General features: G+C 46.7%; 1 protein-coding gene across 6 annotated transcripts in view; it reads right to left on the bottom strand.

Moving 5' to 3' along the window:
- Nucleotides 1–13,204, bottom strand: part of LOC119399671 (uncharacterized) — a 109,581-nt gene that overhangs the window by 63,382 nt on the left and 32,995 nt on the right. The window contains exon 1 of one of the 6 annotated variants that reach the window (XR_005184923.2): nt 797–962. The exons of the other annotated variants lie outside the window; for them this stretch is intronic. The gene's annotated coding sequence lies outside the window, so the exon portion shown is untranslated. Of the gene's footprint in view, nt 1–796; nt 963–13,204 lie in introns of those variants that run through there. 6 annotated transcript variants of the gene reach the window in all.

The following is a 13,204-nucleotide window of genomic DNA, read 5'->3' as shown; positions in this document are numbered from 1 at the left end:
TGATAGCACACGACTAAGAGAAAGCGCAGTCAATACGGGCCCTGCCCTTAACATAACGCGCAAGAAGATTGCAGGTATACCGGAGGTCAACTGGCCGTGAAGGTAAGTTTCTTTCTTGTTACTAAGCACAATAAAAACAACTATTTTATTCATTCAGAGAATTTGATGCATTCCGTGTGGCATGTTTCATGTGCTCTAATAGTGATGTGTTTCTTTCTGATGTTGCCAAAACACTGATGTTGCCAAAAACGTGTGCCGAGATTTTGAAACACATCACTCAAACTAATTCTAAGTTATGAATAGCGGTATGCATGGAATACATTAAATTGAGAGTAGCTTCTTATTTTGCACATGACCAATGTTTCGCCCACAGCCGCTAAAATACTACAGTTGCTGCTGATCAAAATATTAACAGGATGTTTTTCTTCAAACCGTACTTGCTTCCTTTATCGCTGCAGAGTATGTCTATCTCAACAGAATTTCCTTAGATATTTGCAGCAAACCCTGTTCTCACAATCTGTGCGAGTCATTTGCACAAGAAGGCAATATTTTGCTCACGAACCTCCCACCCAGCTCGAACTATAGAACTGAAGTTTGACAAGATATTTCCTTGAAACACAATGTGTCTGGGCCTAAGTTATGCGAGTTAACATGGCTTATCAAAGTTTCAACTTGTCCCTGAGCAAATCATTTCTTTCGTAGTGAGTTCCCTAACATGAATATTCAGCAGTTAATGTTTGCAGAACATTCACACACAGCTACTCCTCTTTTTAACAGTAGAATCTGAAGCACTCACCAATGCACGCATAAGCGTAACTCAGAAGAAAGTAATTTTTATAGTAGTGGCGCTATATCGCTGCGGTGTCTCCTCCTGGAGGATCACTTAGTCGTCATATGGCAGATAGAAAATGTGCAGTTTGGCTCATTTGCACACCCGCCAGTCATGCGGCTAACCCTGGTGAAGTAGCCTGACTGGTGTTTAATTATATACAAAAGTGCTGATAGTCAACATATTTGCTCGGTAGTTTTATTTTTCTGAATACATTGATACAATGGCTGCCTCGGGATGGCTGATATTTTGCAATTTGAACTTTAAAGTTAAAACTTCAGTAGACATATCAACGCAGCAATTAAATGGCGAGTCATGTGGCCCTCTCCGGAGCGAATCTTTCGTAAAATTTTTACGCACATGTACTGGCGACAGCAAGTTCATACGTTCAAATACCAGAACTACGCACGCACGTCAGAAAAGAGCGATGCTGATAACGTGCATGAAGAACGTAAGTGATAGCCTTTCAAAGCGGTGCAAAGACCCCAATTGTTGTAATTAAAGTTATTCAACTGGAATTTTAAATGATGATCTTTTGAGAAGCCTCTGCGGCTACAGTGCTCAGCTTTTTTGAGATATGACTCTCGCCGTTGTTCACAGCCGTACAGCAAACTACAGCGAACACGTAGTTTTGGCGCCGTCCTATATTTAAATGTTCCCATAATTTAGAGCTTTCATTTATTCTCTAAGACACGTCACATGAACAGAACCGCAGAAAATGTCACATTTACTTCGAGAGTTCATTAACATTATATTCTCAGCGCCACCATCCTGTCTTTGTAATGACAGCACCCACTATAACGGTAACCGAAGGGGTCATTGGTGCTGGCGTGGGCTGGGCGTCTATATGTAACGAACAAATAAGAGGCATGAGAAGATACACTCTTCTGTGGGTACTAGGATAACAAGAGGGCATTCAGTGCATTATCACACTAAGTTATATTGAAAGGCCTAGAATCGATTAACGGCAGTCTACGAGAATATGAGTATGAACGATTATTTGCAACAGGAGACCTAGTATAACTTAGGGCTCGGTTACGTCCGAAAGTTTTGACTACTCAAATAGATGCACGCTACTGGCAACCATTTTATTATGTGCCTCAGAAAGCTTGCCGGTGAGCTGCAAAATCTGAAAGGTATAGGGGCAGATGTTTATTCATACGATGTCACCTTACGGACAAAGGGTGGGCCTGATACATATAAGCGAAATGCCCTCCAGGAAGCATTAGATAAAATACAAGCTGTCGTAAAGCTGGGCGGAACTTCAATATAGTGCGGAAAGCGTGTTTACATAGGTGCGTAACGCGAGCAGGCAGACACATGTACTGACAGTGGTATCACAAGTCTTTCTCTGAAAATAAATTATTTTGGAGTTCATCATGACGAAAAAAACACAGTCACGTCTCTAAAGGTGACGTCGCTTTTCTTTCTTTCAAAATGTTCTCAAACCGTAGGCGTAAGGATACAAATTATTTGTCATAGAAACTAATTCCATGGTAGAGAAATGCACTTTCCAGCTTGAGCTACATTACAGCGAGCGCGCCATAATACTCTCTATTCCTTTTTTATTAATGCAATCTCTCTCGGTATAGTTTAGACAACGCACTGCCAAAATATCATGTGTTCGTGGTAAGCATGTATGTATTTATGCATTTAACAGTTCATGCGTGTCATGCCTTCCAGAAATGCCTTCCAGTAGAAATTCCCTCCAGTAGAAGATACACATCGTCGAACCCGCAGTGTTTCTTTGAAAATAAATGACGTTGGAGCTTACGATGACGAAAAAACACAGTGACGTCTCTAAAGGTGACGTCTCTTTTCTTTGTTTCGAAATGTTCTCGAACCGTAGGTGTAAGGATACAAATTATTTGTCATAGAAAACAGCTTGCTTCTCGAGTGTTGACACTGGTCCCGTGGTAGAGAAAGGCGCTTTCCAGCTTTAGCTACATTACAGAGAGCGTGCTATAATACTCTAAAATACTTGTTTTTTAGCGTAATCCCGCTAGGTATAAAACGTACTGCCAAATTAACGTGTGTTCGTGGTGAGCATGCATATATTTATTCATTTGACATTTCATTCGTGTCATGCACGGGATAACATCATAGGCACAAGGAGAGTCTACAAATAGACATTTTGCAGAATATGTCAGTTTTAGCAAAATCCGCTGACACAAGTTCGCACTGAACTGAGGCTTGTCATATGTATGAAAAACAAGTAAATCAAGAAAAACTATTCTTTCACAAGTAAGTTGAAGAACAGGTTCTTCTGACACATCTCTCAACAGAGAGATGTGACTCTTAAGAGGTAATTACGTGCTGCGACTTTATCACGTGCTGTGACGTTATTACGTGCTGTGATTTTGTTAAGATAATATTATGACGTTATTTGAAATGCGGAAGCACTTATAGCCCGACTCAACGTGAAAATCGTCCGTTTTTCCGTCCACCCCTCTGCAATTTAAGGCTGCAGTATGATTGGTATAAAAATAAATGAATGAAAGAAACGAATTTTTTTCCCGTTACCGGGCTTCAACTTCTCCGGAGACGAGTGTAATAACCTCTAGGCTGCGCGCTTTTTTTTATTTCTCTTGCACTGGTTTTGTGTGCACATCACGTACATTGCAGATTATAGGATGTAGAAACAATAAAGTGTACCAGCGCTTCTCGGTAGACACGACTTTCAAATTTCTTCGCCATTATCGTGGTTTTTACCCTAGAGAACCCCACGCGTACTTATTCTGTACTTCCTGAAATTCAAAACACTTGGACATGCATTCTCGAAAATGCATTAGTGTGGGCCCTGAAACCCGCTCACAATGAAAACCTACCATGCGGGCCCTCTACAAGCAGTAAAGGTTGTTTAGCATAGCTAGGTCAAACGACAATCTATCTCCTTTCCTTATAGACAAAAATCTGATGCAATATAGCACTAGGTAAAAATCCGTCTTCACGGTCTCTTGAGGTACACATTTCAAATATACACGGTTTCCCAGCAATGTAATAGATTGTGGTTTCGAGTCGATGGTTTTTAGAAATAAGACGATCCGATCCCAAAGGCGCCAATGGATTCTATAGCAATAGATGGGAATGTTATGCGAAATAAAGCTAGCAGCTAATTCTTGTAGCATCGAACCTGGCCAAATTCAACGAAACACTGGTGCAAGAAAAGACCACTGCAGCGAGAGAAGCGACTTTCGCGCGGTCGATCAATTCATTACAAACCTATCGGTGACACTAGCACGTACAGGCTCGTCCACTTTTTAGGCGATCACAGCCTAGCGTGGTTACGTAAGGTCACTGGGACCTGGAAAGTACCGCAATCCTTTATTGTGACCCGCCACGGTGGTCTATGGTTATCGCGCTCGTCTGCTGAAGGTCACGGGATGGAATTCCTGTCGCGGCCACCGCATTTCGGTGGATGCGAAATGCTAGAGGCCAGGGTACTTAGATTCAGGTGCATGTTAAGAACGCCAGGAGGCTCACCTTCTAGTCTATCTTTACATTGTCGAGATTGTAAGTGCACGCCAAAATTCGATGAATGCGCAGTGTTGTACCGTCATAGAAATGAAGAAACGCGCCTGATGATTGAAGCATGGCATATCGAGAATAGTGGTAGCGCGTGCGTGAGCCAACCGTCGATTAACTTGCATAAGGATGAAATCAAATGCCTTAACAGTTATCTTCCACGTAGACCGCCACGCGTGCCGGATTGATAGGTTCGCCTGTTGCATGGGCATGCGCAGATAAGTTTTCGTGCCTTCTTTCTTTTCAGCCGTTGTGCGTCTCTTCAGTTGCTAGTCGGCGTTTGTGGTGTCCTGACTTCTTTCTTGTGTCCGTGTTTGCACGCCCTGTCTTTTTAGAATTAAGAACACCGTATTAGCAAAATTTCTGGAGCCCTCCACTATGGTGTCCCTCGTAATTATATTGTGGTTGCGGGATGTAAAACCCAATATCAATAATTTTTAGGCCTCATGTGCGCCGCCACGCCGCAGACGGGTCACTCGGCATCACGTGATGGCTTTTCTTCATAGAAGGTCCACGCCGGGCTTCGGCGGACGCGCTGAAAAAGCTATTGCTCGCGCACACCACGTCTTCACGCCATCGATGTGGCCTTATTTTGTGTATAATGCAAGCTGGGGCACATGTGGCCTTCGAGTACAACAAAAATATCCAGAGCAGGCGACCAGTTGCTGTCCGTTTGTGTGGTTGCGCCGCATAAAGTGCGAGAAATTGCCTCTCACGAGCAAGGTACGCTCGGTCATCGTAGTTGTTTTTTCTGATGAACATTTGATTAGGCGTCGCATATGGCGCAAACTTTATTGATTATCCGGCAGACTTATGGCCCTGGCTCAGGTCTCCCATCTCTGGACATCGAGGCCTTGCCTCTCCGCTGCTTTGCGGGCCTGCAGGACTGCCCAGAGGTGGTCGGCGAGCATGGAGCTGCGCAAAACGGCTTCCCCTCTCGCCGAGAGGGGAAGCCCAACTTCTTACCAATCACTTGAAACGTGGTGTCGCTTGTGGATTTTGCCAAGCCCTTTCACGCCACAGTCTTCCCGTTCCTCGCACGCCTCGAAAGACGAAGAGCTGGCTGCCCAGCTTCTACTCAACGCGCTGGTCAGTCACAAGTATAAAACAGTCAAAGCAAGCCAACCCAATATTCACATATAACTTTGCGGTAGGAAATGCTCAAACCACGAGTGCTTTTGCCCAGTTGTGCATGTCATTGAGAGAATCACTGCTAAATATTAGTAGAAAAGGACGATGTTAAAACAAGTGCGTTCAAAATTTGGAGGAATGTATGAGCCCCCGTTTCCATTGTAAAGCGCACCCGTCGACCTCTTTATTCGAATGCACTGACTCGACTCTAATAACTATTCCGTCTCTTCTGGTCTTCTACACAGTTTTCAACATCCTCCGCGCCCCCACACTGGCGCAAAACATTTAAAATGTATAGCATGCACAGTTTGTAAGGACGCACTGCTTGTTCATTATTATTTGTATCAGCACCATATCAATCCTGATGGAATTATCTTGGTTTCCTGCAGAGCCTGGTCTTCCAACGATGCATCCGACACTTGTTCCACACCCGTGTGAACGCGTTTGCCTTGATGAACTTGTGCTGTCCATGAGCAGTTGTCATTGGCGTGAAAATTCACAATAAAGACTCTTGCATAATGTTCTGGTGTGGCCTTTCTGCAATCGATGAGTGAAAAGATATCTGAAATCGACTTGCTCTTCTAAACACTCCACGGCAACATCAAATGTTTCATTTTGATGCTCCAAGCTATGATAGTTTGTTTTTGCTTGTCCTGAGTGCTACCAAATGCCACTGGACAATCTAGTTGAAGAATGACTCAAGAAAGATAGGCCATTCCGACCCATTCATCATTCCATGCATCGACTTGTCGTACTGCTTTCTTTTGTCACCCAATCTTTAAGGATGTCAAAAAGCTTATCCATTCTGTCTGCAATTTCGGCTGTATATTTAGCATCAATGGGAAGCTTCAAAATGGTTATGAGGGTGAGGAGTGTCGTAGAGACAGCTTCACTGAATACTTCTGTGGCATACTTCGCTTTCAATTCAGCAAAGCGCATTCTGTAGATCTGTTGCTCTTTGCGCTTCTTTGTCAATATAGTCTTAGTTGTTTCGTTGGTATTTTTAAGGCCTGATCTACGTTTTGAGTTTCCTGGTAAAGTAATGATGCCACTTCTCCTAATGATGTCACCAAACCACAAAGCACCTCGTAAACAATATAAGCGTTACATTGGGCTGTTCAGAAAAAAAGTCGGGTCGGGTTATTCATGAATGTTTGAGATGGTACTAACATACATTTGGCCACAGACAGACCGGAATACAACCAGTGAAAAACAGAACCCTTCACGTGCATTTCAGAAAGGTTCCCTGACATGTACAAAAATTGGTTCACGAAAAGAAACGGTACTTGGGGAAGACATATAACAACTAAACGGTATTCTCTGACGTACACCTAACAAAAAGTAGGCCGACTGAAGAATGCCGACGATCCCTAAGCGAACATCGCGAATGTAGCGCTGACGCAGATTTTAACCTATATTTCTTGCGAATAGCCTCCTAAATGTTCCGTCTTTTACTTATGGGTGTGGAAGAAGAGGCCTACCTTAAAAAGGCCAGCAATATTTCGAATACACTGCAATGACCATCCATGACATCCATGTAAAAGTTAGTCATTCACGATGGCACGCTGTTCTCTTTTAGGCGTTCACTGACCGTAAAAAAACTTTACCTTACTGACTAAATGCTACGACCTATAATACTAACGCAGGACTACTAAAATTAGCAACCCGTATTTTTCAGCTCTTAACCTAATTTCAGATACGCGCATGAGAGTTTCCCATCTGGAACTTCAGTAAAATCTCTGGACAATTTCGAACCGTGCTGTCAAACACACGTCATCCTCTTCCTTAAAAAAGACTATTAGGAGCGGCAGAATCAACAAATGCGGTGGCCGATATATAAAAAAAACATATTTGATAGAGGTTCGGCGGGTACGCATTGTAATCAAAGTGCTTGCGTCGGTCTTTCTTAGTGATTACTGCTGTATTGTATTCGAAGTCAATACAGAAGAAATTTCTTTATCGTCATGATTTTATTCTACCATGAGACTATGGCCCCCAAACTTCTTGATCTTCATGATTTTATTCTACCATGAGACTATGGCCCCTAAACTTCTTGATCGTGATGCTTATACTGTACCATATTGTAACGACGCGGGATCGATGAGGACACGGAGAACGACAGGCAAACACGTGCTATCATTCAGAGAAACTGCAACATCTCGTTCGTCCCCGCGATGCGCTAGGAACACTCGCGATGCGCTAGGAACACTTGCGCTGCTTCGTTGCCGTCGCCACTGGCACATACGCGGGGCATTATTCCCCCTTTAAAAAGAAACATCGCCCCGATGTTAAACGATCAGAAAGCAAGGCAAAAAAAATTACAGCATATCCACGGGGTGAATGATTATGAGTGGGGCGAAGCTCCGGAGGGAATCATCCGTAAACCGTGAAACTCTTCTGTGAAATTCGCCCAGTACATAATATAAAGAGTGTGAAACACCGTGTATATATTAAACATCAAACTTTTAGTGTACAGTTGGTTTACGTGGTCCCTTCATTATCACCCCTTTGTGATCGGTGAAATGCAGGGAAATGTCCGCTCCCGAGCCAAAGAGAAAGCCCGCCAAGAGCGACCGCGTTCCCCGCTCGCCCTGTGAGAATTAACGGCAAGGCTAGAGTGAAGACACGACGCGCGTAGCGTTCCTCTTCGCGTTCCACGACGCGAGGTCGGTAGCATGCCCAACGAAAGCCAACAGAACGCGATCGTGCAAGTGCTCCGGCTTCGCAAACAATGCACGGCGTTTGCTGCACATAAAGCGTCCCAAAACCAAACATCTTGCTCAAGGTGTGCTTTGCGTTTTTCGTAGCAATAATTTCTTTAGCATGTACATTATGACGAAAAGTTGAAACTCACTAGAGTACATCGCCCGCAAAGTATGTCTTTTAGTGTGATTAAATGAAGGAACACTACATTGTCTGGTAAATTATGATATCTAGTGAAGTGCTCATCTAGTGAGCAATTCAACAAACTAGAGATGGCTATATACATACATACATACATACATACATACATACATACATACATACATACATACATACATACATACATACATACTACACTACTACTACTACTACTACTACAGAGGAGGGAACGACCCACACCCTAAGGAGCTTCGCCCCTAAGACTGCGCAGTGAGTCACTGCAAGTATGGCTTCATCTGAAGCACGTGAACAATTTCTGGTGAACGTTTTCGGCGCTTTGAACTCTGAGAGCCATCCGTAACAACCTCGTAGTTAACCTCATTGATGCGTCGAAGAACTGAGTAAGGTCCGAAGTATCTTCACTATAGCTTTTCGGAGAGCCCACGCCGACGAATAGGTGTCCATACCCACACTTTGTCAGCAGGAGTTTGAGCTGATCTTGCTTGACCATCGGAAGGCTCGGGCTGACGTCAAAATCTGGTTCGGGACCTCTATTCGTCGAAGCAGGTTCGTCAGCATCGACGAAGGCGAAAGCATCCCTGGTGGCTACACATTCGTCGATGTAGGCAACCGTCGTACCAATGTTGAGGTGCCTATATTCGTGGCTGAAGTTTGTCAGCACTACCTTTGCTTTACCGTCACGCAGATCGGCTATACCTCGTGCGACGCAAATTTGACGGTTCAGGAGTCGGTGCTGATCGCCCTCGATGACGCCTTCAAGTTTCGCATGTTTTTCGGTGCCGACGGAAATAATGATGCTGGAGCGCGGCGGAACGGTCACCTGCTCTTCTATCACATTCAATGCATGGTTCCCTGGCGTCGCGTGGGGCGGGAGCGCTTTGTCTGAGGTTAGTGTTATCGACTCAGACCTCAGGTCGATGACGGCGCCGTGGTCACTTAGGAAGACCATTCCAAGTATCACATCCCTGGAGCACTTTTGTAGGATTACAAAGCTCTCAGGATAAGTCCGGTTATTGATGGTGACTCTCGCCCTGCAGACACCAATCGGCGTTATCAGATGGCCTCCAGGGGTCCCGATCTCGGGGCCTTCGCAAGGAGTCCTAACTTTCTTCAACTTTGCTACAAACGGCCCTCTGATGACGGTATAGTCGGCTCCAGTATCTACGAGAGCGGTGACGTTGTGGCCGTCGATCAGAACGTCCAGGTCGCTAGCCTACCGTCTCGCGTTGCGCTTACGTCGCGGCGTCGGGTCACGGCTACGTCGGTTTGCACCACTGCTTCCGTGTTTCGTCGTCAGGTCTGCTTCCGGTCGCAAAGTTTGGATTTCACGGCGTCGTTCGGCGTGCGGCGGGGGCTCGGAACTTCGTCGCGGCGTCGTCGTCGACGGCGGAGGATCTTCAGCATTTCGTCGTTCAGCAACCGCACCTCCATCGGTTGCTGCTGCTGGCGGTGCGGTGACATGTAGCGGCCGGGCGACGGCGAGCGGGAAGGTCGTCGTTCTTGCCACTGTGTTCCGGTGAGGTAGTCGTCGAAGTCGCGAGGCCGTTCGCCTGGCTGCGGGCGCGGCGCGTTTACGGCGAATCCGCGTAGCCCCATATGACGGTACTGGCAGCGGCGGTACGTGTGGCCGGCCTCACCGCAGTGGTAGCAGAGCGGGCGGTTGTCAGGGGCGTGCCAAACGTCGGTCTTCCTTGGGGCGTAGCGCGGGGCATAGCGCTGGGCGATAGGAGGATGGTAAGGTGTTGGTGGTGATGACGGCGGCGGCGTCTGGCGGCACAAGTGCTGTGGCGGCGCGGCGTCTTGACGTGGACGAGGATCGGGGGCGCTTCGTCGGCTGCAGCAGCATGGTTCATTGCTTGCAGCTGTGGCTGCGCTGACTCGGGGGTGCCCAGCGACTGCTGGATTTCCTCGTGGACCATGTCGGCGGTCGAATGCACTAGAGGCTGCGCTGAAGGCAACAGCTTGCGCATCTCCTCCCGCGCTATCGCTCTGATGGTGTCACGCAGGTCATCAGATTGCAGCGCCTGAACCTCCCCATACGTCGTCGTAGGAATGCGGCAGTTGTACTGCCTAGTGCGAATTTATAGTGCCTTTTCGTTTGTGGTGGCCTCCGAAACGAAATCCGAGACCGTCTTCGGCGGGTTGCGCACAAGTACGGCGAAAAGTTCTTCCTTCACTCCCCGCATCAGTAAGCGAACTTTCTTTTCTTTGGACATGGCTGGATCGGCATGGCCAAATAGGCGGGGCATTTCTTCGGTGTACAGTCTGATGTTCTCATTGGGAAGCTGTAACGGGTTCCGAGAAGGGTTTCAGCCCTTTCTTTCCGGATCACGCTCGTGAAGGTATTGAGAAATCCGGTGCGAAAGAGGCCCCATGGTGTTAGCCTGGACTCTCGATTCTCGAACCAGGTCCTTGCGCCATCTTCAAGGGCGAAGTAGACATTGCGTAGCTTCTCGTCGCAGTCCCAGTTGTTGAACGTGGAGACCCGGTCATATGCCTCCAGCCAGCTTTCTGGATCCTCGCGTGGTGATCCGCGGAATGTCGGCGGCTCCCTCGGTTGATGCATGACGACCGTTGTAGGCGCCACAGCGGCTGTCATTGTGGCTGATGTCTTCTTCGTTGTGATCCTGGTCTTGTCCGGTAGGGGTCCGTATTGAGGTGGTAGTACTTCCAGTCTGCGGCTGGCTCGACTGTCGCTGATGGTGTCGGTGTCTTCTTCGCGACGTGGGCTGGGTTCACGGCTTGACGGGGGCGTCCGGAACACGAACGAGCAGCACCTCCACCAGATGTCACGTGGTCGTGACGTCGACGAAGACCGCAGGCGACGTGTCCAAGATGAAACTCTTTATTTGGCCGAACTTGTGGCCGAGAAACGCAAAGGTTATTTACTGCAATACACCCGGTATGCACTGATAGCGGCGAACAGAGCGTCGACCGTCGATCAACTGACAAGCGGTCAAGCGCGTCGGCTTTTATACAGGCGCTATTGAACTTTCCAGCGATATCGCTGGTGGCGGCGTTATCTCTCGACAAAGCTGAAGCATTCGCGTGCGGCGCGCAATCTTAAGAAAACGATCTACTACAATCGCGAAGATTCTCAAACACTGCTTCGCGGACAGCGTCGAGCGTTGATAACCGTCCTTGCTGGTCAAACCCGAATACATCAAAATAAATCAAGAATTGGGCGTAGCAATATTTGCCCATGCGGCGCAATACGGTAATTCTTACACCTTTGCACTCTCGGTAGTAGACGGCGACGGAGCCTACGCTGAGCCGCCTCGATTAGGCTAGCAAACAGCGCCATAGCTTTAGAGATGAACGACCCCTCGCACACCAGCGCCTTCACAGACTCCCGCGCCGCCATTCGGGCTAAGGAAACCGGCAACATCGCGCATGAAGCAGTCCACATTTTACAAACACGCAAGCGCAGGGCTCGCACTACCTCTCTTGGTTTCCCGTCCACATGGGCAAAGACGTCCACTCGCAACAATCCAACGTCAAGAAAACGACTCATAACCTAGCGCGAGACATCACCCGCCGCGACAATCAATCAGCCACTGAAGAACTGGGTCCAGACATACAGTTTAACGACCCCTTACTAACCTTCCACGAAATCACCTCTCACTACCACAACTACAGAAGCCAATACCCCTTACCGCACACAAAGCTTGAACGCGCTCACGCGGTGGCCTTTCGCATGCTACAAACGAGATCGTACCTATCACGGTGGTGACTGAGCCGTTACAACACAGACATCACTCCCCAGTGCCCAGACATATATCTATCTATATGTCTGTCTGTCTGTCTGTCTGTCTGTCTGTCTGTCTGTCTGTCTGTCTGTCTGTCTGTCTGTCTGTCTGTCTGTCTGTCTGTCTGTCTGTCTGTCTGTCTAATAGGATTTTAGCGTAATGACCACACATAGGAACCTCACCATATAGAGACATGGCATACGTTCATTTGCCGGAATAGATTAAACATGTCCTCTCAATTATTGAGGTTCGGGAATGCTTCACATAAGCGGTTTCAAACTGGTAAAAAATGTATTTTATTCCGCATGTTGCTTTAGTGATATGTCAGCGATTAAAGCATGACAGCGTTTTAGAACTTAAAGATATTTTTGGTAACCGCTAACATGCGCGCACCCACATGCAGCATTCCGGGAAAGCTCCTCTGTGACGTTCGTGAACGCAACTGTCACCTCGGTCCAACGGCTTCGTGGTGTTGCAGCTGAACAAAAAAGGAAAGCCGCTGATATACTTTTTAACGCTCTCGTAAGCACACATACAAACACAAAAGGTATTGCGAAGTACAGGAAGACATAAAACTTAATGACATGTTTTTTTTTTCGATATGCAAATGCTGTCAAATTATTGCTTATACGCTTGATGGCTACAAATATGTCAAAGGAACGCAGCGTCAGGCACGACTCTTTTGTAAAAGAAAAAAAAAGCTGCACATAGGAGTGATAGAAACATTTATTGACACCTCTGTTCACCTTTGCAACTAACAGACAATTAAGCCAAGAGAGGCACATGGGACATTACTTGTGTTTCACTGTTCTGCAATGATAATTGCCTAAATTGAAAGCACTAAAATTCGGCAGATTCCACGCGTTGTGGGAATCAGTTCCCTGCGTCGCAGTCAGCGAATAGTTCTATATGCATTTTTTGGCTTCGAGCCGTGCGTTTCAGGGTGGATCGACGTGTTTTTGTAAGTGTATATATAGTAGTGTGCGCATCGTGGGTTTACCAGGCACGTCGACTACACTCGCGCTCAAAGGGTGACTCATGGTGTGACGTAACTTCCGTTAGAGTGCATATCTCAGTATTATTGAAA

This window comes from Rhipicephalus sanguineus, chromosome 7, assembly GCF_013339695.2.
Source record: "Rhipicephalus sanguineus isolate Rsan-2018 chromosome 7, BIME_Rsan_1.4, whole genome shotgun sequence".
NCBI lineage: Eukaryota > Metazoa > Arthropoda > Arachnida > Ixodida > Ixodidae > Rhipicephalus > Rhipicephalus sanguineus.
This window is presented reverse-complemented; position numbering and strand designations above follow the sequence as displayed.